We start from the raw sequence: 11,680 nt of genomic DNA on the forward strand, positions 1-11,680 counted from the left end.
CACATCTCTAGTTTAAATCTAATATAAACAATTGGTTTAAATTTAACATACACAATCCATATATCCCAACATGACCCATTCCAGGAGGGACAACATGCTCTCTACATGGACTTCCTTCTTAAATTATGATTAATCATCTGTGTTGAAACACCTTTCTTATCAATTAAATACACATGTGACACCAATCATATATTAAGAGGGAAGGCCAGGTAGCATTTTGAACCTCTAGGAAAGGGTCATGTTGGGAGTTATGCACAATGTAATATATTGGAGGCCAGTGTGAGGGCCACACATACCTCCCAACACGACCCTCTCCAGGAGGGACAGAATGCTCTGCTCCTGGACTTCCCTCTTAATTTATGATTGCAGTCACCTGTGCTGAAACACCTTTCTTATCCATTAACCTGTACAACACAGGTGCCGGCAATCAAATTAAGATAAAAATCCAGAAGCAGAGCATTGTGTCCCTCCTGGAGATCTTCATGTTGGGAGGTATGGGGCCATATTGGAGGTGGCCCCTGCAATTTAGCTGTCCCGGTGCCCCCACAAGCCTTAAAGATAAATGTAAATGTAGTAATGTTTAAAAGTGTGTATATAGGTAGATGCATATAGCTGTAAATATATATATATATATATATATATATATATATATATATATATATATATATATATTATATATGGGCATAGTAGTGTTTTTTTTTTATTATTTATTTAATGGATTGTGAGGTATTTATTTATATTGAGGTAAATATAAGGGGGAGATTGAACGTGCTTTTGTTAATTGTACCAAAAAAAAAAATACCAGTGTCTCATACCTATCCTAATGATAGGGAATAAGGACCCTTATTTATAAACATTTACTGAACTGTTTTAGTGGACGCTGTGTGGATAAAATGGTGACTACAGTGTTGTTTCATGAATCAGCAAGGCACGAGGACTATCTCAACATAGCTCGAGCTGTAGGCGGGAAAACTTTACCCCCTGAGGACTGAGCCTGCTCTCGTGGCCCCTGGGGCTCCTGTATAAAAGGGGGAGCTGAAGCGCTGTTGGGGACTCGTGTGTGCGCCTCTGAGGGAGATACTTCTATCTCTCACTGCCCGCCACCAAGAGCTGTGCTGTAGACATTGGCGGCGCAGTGGAGATGAGGGGTCTCCCTAACGAGCGATAGCACACTGAAGGGATGTAAGCTATCAGCTGCTGCCGGCCAGAGCCAGAGAAGAGGATACCGACGCAAGAAGCGGCTATCAGAAGGTGCCGGGCGGAGTGAAGAGCCTGAAAGAAGCTGAGACCTGAGTAGTCAGTGACCCGCCTGTAAGAGCCGTGTGGAGTGACGAGCCGGGAGAGCGGTGACCGGTGTCAGCGGCGGCTACTAGTAGGAGCTCGGCAGGGTGAAGAGCTCGTGAAGTGTGACTGGCGTCAGCAGCAGCTATCAAAACAGAACCTGGCAAAGCGGAGAGCCGGGGGAGCGGTGACCGGTGTCAGCGGCGGCTACTAGTAGGAGCTCGGCAGGGTGAAGAGCTCGTGAAGTGTGACTGGCGTCAGCAGCCGCTATCAAAACAGAGCCTGGCAAAGCGGAGAGCCGGGGGAGCGGTGACCGGCGCAAGTAGCGGCTAGCAGCAGGAACCCGGCAGAGTGAAGAGCCGGGGGGAGCGGTGACCAGCGCAATCAGCGGCTGTCAATAGGAGCCGAGCAGAGTGGAGAGCCGGTGGAGCGGTGACCGGCACCCGCAGCAAGTGTTATATCGGTGCCTTCCTAGAAACAGTTACCTGGTCACAGAAGCGGCGGCTGGGAGATTCTCCAGAGCTGACGAAGAAGAACTGCTTACACAGATCCTGCAGCGGCATTTAACCCCAGAACAGCACTACTCTAATAAGAATCCTTCTAGCAATTCACTGCCCACCAATGAGAGATCAAGTGGGCGGGGCTATCTATTTGAGTTGTAGTAAGTGTCCGGAGACACTTACTGAAGACATCTAAGGTCTGTAATGCTATTCTTACGGTGCACCTATTTACAATAGACACTAATATAGGAACACAGTACTTTTGTGGCAGCTATTGTCACCATATATTATTATTAACTACCAGCTCACCGCTACTTTCTAATTAACTTTAATTAGTGAGCTATAACAAACCGACTGTGTTAACTGATATCTCCCAGTAAAATATGGAAATAATACTAATCAGCTCCAATCTATAACTGGCTGGTCATCAGTACATATGTGGATATAGACTATAAACTTATTACATTGCACGGAAGGATGTAACTCCAGACAAGCACAGGATTTATAATTCATTCAAGTGCATCCAACTAGTCTAGTCAGACTTTGATACAGTTACATTATTTGTGTCAATGTAAATTCAGTGTAACATCGTATGGATACACCTTACTTCAATAGCAACAAAGTATTTATTGTGCAGGAGTCTTATTTCTGCTCACAGTTACCTACAGTTAATACATCTGGAAACTTCATACAGCAGATAGAAGTCCTTATTAACTAGGAGCACCAGCTGTCGTTCTTTAAAGGAGAATTGGATACAGTTACATTATTTGTATCAATGTAGATTCAGTGTAACATCGCATGGATACACCTTACTTCAATAGAAACAACGTATTTATTGTGCAGGAGTCTGATTTCTGCTCACAGTTAACTACAGTTAAATCATATGGAAACTCCCTCCAACAGATAGAAGTCTTTATTACCTAGGAGCACCAGCTGTCATTCTTTAAAGGAGAATTACCATGTTACAGAGTATCTGCTTATTTAACTTGGAAGAAATACGTGGCTCTGTATCAAAATTACTAGATTATATATGCATATATAACTAATCCCATATCCACGCTAGGGAGGATTACAGCAGATAAGCTAAAGTTATCCAAGGGAGGAGCCAATTAACTGTTTGGACTATATCTAGGTGTGGGATTTTATAGTAGTTCCACAGTAAAATCTCTCTATTAAGGTATCTATTGTATGTGTTGTAACTTGTGGTTGTATGTTTATATATAATTATATAATTATATATGTATATATTTAACAACTAATGGATATGAAATGTGGAATCTCAAGTGGATATTCTAATTTAATATAATTATTTTTTTCTTATTTGGGGCTGTAATGAAATATAGTGTAAAATATTTATGTATGGTATCTTTTATCCATGTGAGTAAATTCTAAAACAAAACGAAACAAAACAAATGGATTGTGTCTAGTACATTATTTACCTATGTCCTTGAATTGGAGAGGAAGTGACCACCAGTGAGTCAAAGCCGGATAACCTGTGAAGAAAGAAGGTATATAATATAAGTAAGGAGTAGATAACTTATTGTAGATATATGCATACTGTGGTAGTATAGGGTGTTCCCAAATATACCCTGACCCTATTTCATTATTAGTGAAAAGGATAAATATTTTGGGTGGAGGCACTACATTCAGGTGTAAATTTACTTTCATTTTACTCCCTGAGACAAGGGTTACATAAATAATTGCCAGCAGTAGATACTGTTGTGTTTTGAAGTTACACCTTCATTACACAGACTGAACAGAGCTCTGCATTGTGAAGATGAGTATAATAACTTTGGATGTGGAATGTCAGGTGTTCTTGGATCCACTGAAGTTAACATTACGCAACTGAATTGCGTTAAACAAACTGCTTTGAGCAATTCATGGACAACTTGCAACTGGTTGAATTCAGCCCTAGGTACTGATCAAGGTGGATTTAGGGGGCAGGCCGCCCCTAGGCATAACATTTATGGTCCCCCCCCTGTCATTGCATCACTGACCCCCTTTGCCCCCTTCAAGTTGCGCCAGACCCCAATGACCTTCTTAATATCCTCCGGAGCATCTGAGCGGCTCCGCACAGTACAGGGGAGAGAGCAGGTGGGTAGGCAGACGGACAGGCCTGTATACCGCATGACATAATTGTGTCACGCCGCGACTGCACACACATCATGTTTAAATTACCCGAAAGTCAGACTAGGAGGCATGTGTGAGGTGGGGGTGGAGCAGTGATGATTTACCAGGCAGGCGTCTGCATTAGGGTGTGCCTGTGCACACCACGCACACCCTGTGCGCACGCCTATGATGCTGTTGGTCATCATTGTGCCACAAACACAGATCTGACTTGCTGCAGAATGGCCTTTTGTTAATAAAGAATTTTTATTACTGTGTGTTCCTGGGTTTTTTTTTTTTACTTTTTCCTAGCACACTATAAGTTTTAAAGTTCCCAGGAAGCCACAGAATGATGGCACTTGTGGTTCACCTTGCACCTTCAGGTATGCTATACTCCTACTGTATGCACTTTGTGCCTCCATTTAGCAATTACAGTACCATCCTAGGCTTGTAGTGCTAGTGCTGGTTATAGCAATTTGTGTATGAGCCCAAAGTATTTTTGCTCCCCGATTTTGCCATTACCGGTGTAGCCTGGGTAGCGGCCACACCATTTTGTTTAAATGTTTTTGTTATAATAATTTAGTGTAGTGTAGTCAATGAGAAATGCCGTGTGTGCAACCAATGAGACAATTTAGGGTACAAAACCAATAAGAAGTGTTTGATTCAAAATACTGTACCCCACTGTATTATTAAGATAAGGATGTCTAGATCTTCACGTGAAGAGCCAAGTAGACAGGTGTATCAGAAATTATAGGCCTGTTCTACATGTAATGAAAATGCAGTCCTCTCAGTCGACCCGGCGTCACTGACGCCCGGAGTTGGATGTGAGGAGAACTATTATCAGGTGTAGGTGGAGTGATCTAGCCGATGGCAGACAGATCTGTTGATGTTGATGGAATTGAGGAGAACAATAACATACCTCCCAACATGACCTTCTCCAGGAGGGACAAAATGCTCTGCTTCTAGACTTTTCTCTTCATTTATGATTGCCAGCACCTGTGTTGAACAGGTAAATGGATAAGAAAGTTGTTTCAGCACAGGTGATGGCAATCATAAATTAAGAGGGAAGTCCAGGAGCAGAGCATTCTGTCCCTCCTGGAGAGGGTCATGTTGTGAGGTATGCAATAAGTATTATATACTGTATGTCATTTAAATATGTAAATATATTGTTTATCTAGATTATGTGGTAAATGTATGTAAACTTGATCATCACACAATCCCATTTACCATGTGTGCATATTAGTGCCACCTGTGGGCATACCTCCCAACATGACCCTCTCCAGGAGGGACAGAATACTCTGCTCCTGGACATCCCTCTTAATAAATGATTGCCATCACTTGTAGTGAAACACTTTTCTTATAAATTAACCTGTTCAACACTGGTGCCAGCAATCATAAATTTAGGGAAAAGTCCAGAAGCAGAGCATTGTGTGGGTATTTTCAAATGTATCCGTCTCTAATGAATACTCTTCTGCTCAAGCTAGGAGCTTTGGGAAACATGCCATCTTACAGGCCCTGATGACCAGATTTGGCAAACACTGGCTTACTCTATAATTTATCCAAGTTGCTATGAAATAATAATTAATCACTAACCCTTCCACAATACTTATAATGACTGAGTGTCAAATATTAAGTTGTAACATCACAATGCAGTTTACAAATGTATGTGTAGTATAAAAGATCTACACATATTAGATAGTAAATTTGTTAACCCCATATGGTCGACATATAAAAGGTCGATAGGGTCAAAGGGTGACAGTGAAAAAGTTGACTGTCTAATGTCAACAGGTATAAAAAGGTCGACATGGAAATGGTCGACACAAACAAAGGTTAATACATTTTTTTGAGCCAAAATTTGTCCATTTCACAGTCTATGACCATGATTAGTGCAATCATAGACCCTCCCATGCTTGCTTTACTCGCCACGCTTCAGGCAAGGTTCCTCCCTCCTTTACCACTGTGCTCACCACAGGTTACTTAATCAAAGCCCACGTGAATGGAAAATGAAGCAAAGGTTGAAAAAAATGTAAATAATTCCAAAAACTGTTGTCAACCATTTATGTGTCGACCACTGTCATGTCGACACTTTGACACTGTCAACCATTTGTACCTGTTGACCATAAGCACAGTCAACATTTACCTGTCGACCTTTTGATCGTGTCAACTTATTGCATGTCGACCATATGGGGTCAACATATTGTCACTCTAGACACGGAGGTATATTTACCAAGCTCCCAATTTTGACCGATTTGGTTTTTTTTTCTCAAAGTGTCATCTCAGAAATTTACTAAACAGAAATCTCGGCAGTGATGAGGGCATTCATATTTTTTTAGACGCCAGAGAACACAAATACGAATGAATACACCATCGGTCAAACACGCCGTTTAGGTATACAACTCAGTAATTTACTAAGAATTTGTATTCTCAATCACCGCCGGCAATAGCCAAACACTGCCGGGAAATGTTAACATTCTTAAAAAAAAAAAAAAAAAGCAGTTTTCAAATAGACCTGTTTTTTTAATCCGTATTCTGATAGGCATGCACGGATCAGTGAGATCCGTGCATGCTTATCAGTGGGAAAGGGTGTGAATGTGTTAAAAATCAAAAAAACAATTTGCATGGAGTCCCCCCTCCTAAGCATAACCAGCCTCGGGCTCTTTGAGCCGGTCCTGGTTGAAAAAATACAGGGGAAAAAATTACTGGGGTACCCCCATATTTAATCAACCAGCACCAGGCTCTGCGTCCGGTCCTGGTTCAAAAAATATGGGGGATAAAGGACGTAGGGGTCCCCTGTATTTTTTAAACCAGCACCGGGCTCCACTAGCCAGAGAGATAATGCCACAGCCGGGGACACTTTTATACTGGTCCCTGCGGCCTGGCATTACCCCCCCCCCAACTAGTGACCCCTGGCCGGGGTACCCTGGAGGAGTGGGGACCCCTTAAATCAAGGGGACCCCCCTACAGCCACCCAAGGGCCAGGGGTGAAACCGGAGGCTGTCCCCCCCCATCCGTGGCCGGTGGATGGGAGGCTGATAGCCATTGTGTAAAATGAAAGAATATTTTTTTTTGTAGAAGAACTACATGTCCCAGCAAGCCTCCCCCGCATGCTGGTACTTGGAGAACCAGAAGTACCAGCATGCGGGAAAATAATGGGCCCGCTGGAACCTGTAGTTCTACTACAAAAAAATACCCCAAAAAATACACAACACACACAACCTTGACAGTACAACTTTAATTGACATACATGCACACTTACACACACACATACTTACGTATATGTTGATACGGAGCACCTCGGTCCCCTTGTCCAGTATAATCCACGAGGTACCTGTATATAAAAATTATACTTACAAACAATCCACTTTAGATCTGTCCTCTTCTTTCACTTTGTAATCCATGTACTTGTTGAAAATAATAAAAAACTAATAACCCGGTCCACGCTACTAAAGGGGTTCCATGTTTACACATGGAACCCCTTTCCCCGACTGGTGGGACCCCCCGTAACTTCTGTCAGTGAAGGTCCCGCCAGCCAATCAGGGAGAGCCACCTCATGGCACTCTCCTGATTGGCTGTGCGTCCTGCACTGTCAATCAGGAGGAGCGCACTGGTTACAATGTAGCTTAGCGCAGCTCCATTATAACCAATGATGGGAACTTTGCGGTCTGCGGTTAACCGCAAAGTTAATTGGGGTCACTCTTGTGGGTGACCGCAATTAACTTTGCGGTTCACTGCAGACCGCAAAGTTCCCATCATTGGTTAGAATGGAGCGCCGCTAAGCTACATTGTAACCAGTCGGGGAAAAGGGTTCCATGTGTAAACATGGAACCCCTTTAGTAGCGTGGACCGGGTTATTCGTTTTTTTATTTTCAACAAGTACGTGGATTACAAAGTGAAAGAAGAGGACAGATCTACACTGGATTGTGTGTAAGTATAATTTTTATTTACAGGTACCTCGTGGATTCTACTGGACAAGGGGACCGAGGTGCTCCGTATCAACATATACGTAAGTATGTGTGTGTGTAAGTGTGCATGTATGTCAATTAAAGTTGTACTGTCAAGGTTGTGTGTGTTGTGTATTTTTTGGGGTATTTTTTTGTAGTAGAACTACAGGTACCAGCGGGCCCGTTATTTTCCCGCATGCTGGTACTTCTGGTTCTCCAAGTACCAGCTTGCGGGGGAGGCTTGCTGGGACATGTAGTTCTTCTACAAAAAACAATATTCTTTCATTTTACACAATGGTTATCAGCCTCCCATCCACCGGCCACGGATGGGGGGGGACAGCATCGGGCTTCACCCCTGGCCCTTGGGTGACTGGAGGAACCAGGGGTGACTAGTTGGGGTGGCAATGCCACGGCCGCAGGGACCAGTATAAAAGTGTCCCCCGGCTGTGGCATTATCTCTCTGGCTAGTGGAGCCCGGTGCTGGTTTAAAAAATACGGGGGACCCCTACAACTTTTGTCCCCCATATTTTTTTAACCAGGACCGGACGCAGAGCCCAGTGCTGGTTGATTACATATGGGGGGACCCCAGTAATTTTTTCCCCTGTATTTTTTCAACCAGGACCTGCTCAAAGAGCCCGAGGCTGGTTATGTTTAGGAGGGGGGACCCCACGCAAATTTTTTTTGCATTTTTAACACTTTACAGACTTCATATAATGTACACAATGAAGCCCTACACGGATCTCACTGACCTGGACGGGATTCATTGTGTTAAGTCCGGCAGTGTTTTACTAATCACTCCCGTAAAACAGTGCCCGACAATACTAATCACATCGACATCGGAAAATACAAAAGAAGACAACTCGGCAGCTTAGTAAATTACATGCACTTTATTCAAAAAGTTGGAAAAAAAACACGACCGATGCAATTCGAGATTAAACCCCCACCAAATCGTCACAAATACGAATCTTAGTAAATATACCCCACTGTCTATACACTGGAACCCAGCAAATGTAAGTACTGTTTTAAGTGGTAAATGCACTGTACAGTCCCAATATATTGTTTTTGGTATTCACAGACATAGCAAAAAGGCAGATGCCAAGAGGAGTAGCAGGAGCATGAGGAGGGTCAAGAGGGGACCATGATGGTAATGTTTCAGGTAATGCTTATTACCTAGTGGTGTATCTAGAATGGCTGCTGGTTGTGTGGTACAACAATGAGTCAAGCTGGATAGGGGGGTGGTATTCATGTGACCGGCGGTCGGGAGACCGACAGTCACATGACCTCCTCCACCATCCCGACCCCTCACTATCCCGATGGTCGACATGCCGACCAGCAGGGACTATTTCCACTCGTGGGTGTCCACGACACCCATAGAGTGGGAATAGAACCAGTGGCGACCACAGGTCGCCACCAAGCCCACAGTGTGGCGAGCACAGCGAGCCTGCAAGGGGCTTGCTGCACTCGCCCCTCCCCGCCGGGATCCCGGCGTCGGTATGCCGCTGGGATCCCGGCGTCGGTAAGCTGACCGCCGGTCAGCCACACTACACCCGGATAGGGGGCCCAAACACTGAACCCATGAGTAATCTGTGGCACCACTCCCTATGGAGCCTATTTCTGAGCTGCACAAATTTCTGTTCATGGATGCAAATTGCAATGTGCAGATACAAAATATATGCATCTTAGCATATGTCTGTTCTATGGGGGTAATTCAGAGTTGATCGCAGCAGGAAATTTTTTAGCAGTTGGGCAAAACCATGTGCACTGCAGGGGAGGCAGATTTAACATGTGCAGAGAGAGTTAGATTTGGGTGTGGTGTGTTCAATCTGTAATCTAAATTGCAGTTTAAAAATAAAGCAGCCAGTATTTACCCTGCACAGAAACAAAATAACCCACCCAAATCTAACTCTCTCTGCACATGTTATATTTGCCTCCCCTGCAGTGCACATGGTTTTGCCCAACTGCTAAAAAATTTCCTGCTGCGATCAACTTGGAATTACCCCCCATGTGCATTGCAGGTGGAGCAGATATAACATTTGCAGAGAGAGTTAGATTTGGGTGGGTTACATTGTTTCTGTCCAGGGTAAATACTGGCTGCTTTATTTTTACACTGCAATTTAGATTTCAGTCTGAACACACCCCACCCAAATCTAACTCTCTCTGCACATGTTATATCTACCCCACCTGCAGTGCACATGGGTGGTCATTCCAAGTTGATCGCTAGCTGCATTCGTTCGCTGTGCAGCGTTGAGGCAAAAAAACTGTCTATACACTGGAACCCAGCAAATGTAAGTACTGTTTTAAGTGGTAAATGCACTGTACAGTTCCAATATAATGTTTTTGGTATTCACAGACATAGCAAAAAGGCAGATGCCAAGAGGAGTAGCAGGAGCATGAGGAGGGCCAAGAGGGGACCATGATGGTAATGTTTCAGGTAATGCTTATTACCTAGTGGTGTATCTAGAATGGCTACTGGTTGTGTGGTACAACAATGAATCAAGCTGGATAGGGGGCCCACACACTGAACCCATGAGTAATCTGTGGCACCACTCCCTATGGGGCCTATTTCTGAGCTGCACAAATTTCTGTTCATGGATGCAAATGGCAATGGTGGTCATTCTGAGTTGACCGCTAGCTGCATTCGTTCGCTGTGCAGCGATAAGGCAAAAAAACCGGCACTTCTGCGCATGCGTATGCGGCGCAATGCGCACGTGCGACGTACTATTACAACAAACAATGTAGTTTCACACAGGGTCTACCAAAGCTTTTCAGTTGCACTGCTTGCCGCAGAGTGATTGACATGAAGAGGGTGTTTCTGGGAGTCAACTGACCGTTTTCAGGAAGAGTTCAAAAAAACGCAGGCGTGCCAGGAAAAACGTAGGCGTGGCTTGGCGAATGCAGGGCGTGTTTGTGACGTCAAAACAGGAACTGAACAGTCTGAAGTCATCGCAAGCGCTGAGTAAGTATTGAGCTACTCTAAAACTGCACAAAAAAAGTTGCCGCCGATCTGCGATCCTTTCGTTCGCACTTCTGCTAAGCTAACATACACTCCCAGTGGGAGGCGGCATAGCGTTTGCACGGCTGCTAAAAACTGCTAGCGAGCAAACAACTCGATATGACCACCAATGTGCAGATACAAAATATATGCATCTTAGCATATGTCTGTTCTATGGGGGTAATTCAGAGTTGATCGCAGCAGCAAATTTGTTAGCAGTTGGGCAAAACCATGGGGGTCATTCCGAGTTGTTCGCTCGCTAGCAGATTTTAGCAGCATTGCACACGCTAGGCCGCTGCCCTCTGGGAGTGTATCTTAGCTTAGCAGAATTGCGAACGAAAGATTAGCAGAATTGCGAATAGAAAATTCTTTGCAGTTTCTGAGTAGCTCGAGACTTACTCCTACACTGCGATCAGCTCAGCCCGTTTCGTTCCTGGTTTGACATCACAAACACGCCCTGCGTTCGGCCAGCCACTCCCCCGTTTCTCCAGACACTCCCGCGTTTTGTCCTGGCACGCCTGCGTTTTTCCGCACACTCACAGAAAACGGTCAGTTTCCGACCAGAAACACCCACTTCCTGTCAATCACACTCCGATCACTTCAACGATGAAAATTCTTAGTTCGGACGTGAGTAAATCTACTAAATTTTGTGCTAAAATACTTAGCGCACTGTGTACCGTGCGCATGCGCATATTTGCCTTAATCGCTCCGTTGCAAAAATCGTCAACGAGCGAACAACTCGGAATGACCCCCCATTAGTGATGAGCACCGGAAATTTTTCGGGTTTTGTGTTTTGGTTTTGGGTTCAGTTCCGCGGCCGTGTTTTGGGTTCGAACGCGTTTTGGAAAAACCTCACCAAA

General features: G+C 44.3%; 1 long non-coding RNA gene across 1 annotated transcript; it reads left to right on the forward strand.

Moving 5' to 3' along the window:
* The first annotated feature begins 1,016 nt into the window (after window positions 1-1,016).
* On the forward strand, window positions 1,017-10,257 carry LOC134935577 (uncharacterized). The gene is made up of 3 exons (XR_010180264.1): window positions 1,017-2,958; window positions 8,904-8,984; window positions 10,179-10,257. It is a non-coding gene; the product is annotated as an uncharacterized LOC134935577 (long non-coding RNA).
* The last annotated feature ends 1,423 nt before the right edge of the window (window positions 10,258-11,680 follow it).

The sequence above is a fragment of the Pseudophryne corroboree genome, chromosome 6 (assembly GCF_028390025.1).
Source record: "Pseudophryne corroboree isolate aPseCor3 chromosome 6, aPseCor3.hap2, whole genome shotgun sequence".
Lineage (NCBI taxonomy): Eukaryota > Metazoa > Chordata > Amphibia > Anura > Myobatrachidae > Pseudophryne > Pseudophryne corroboree.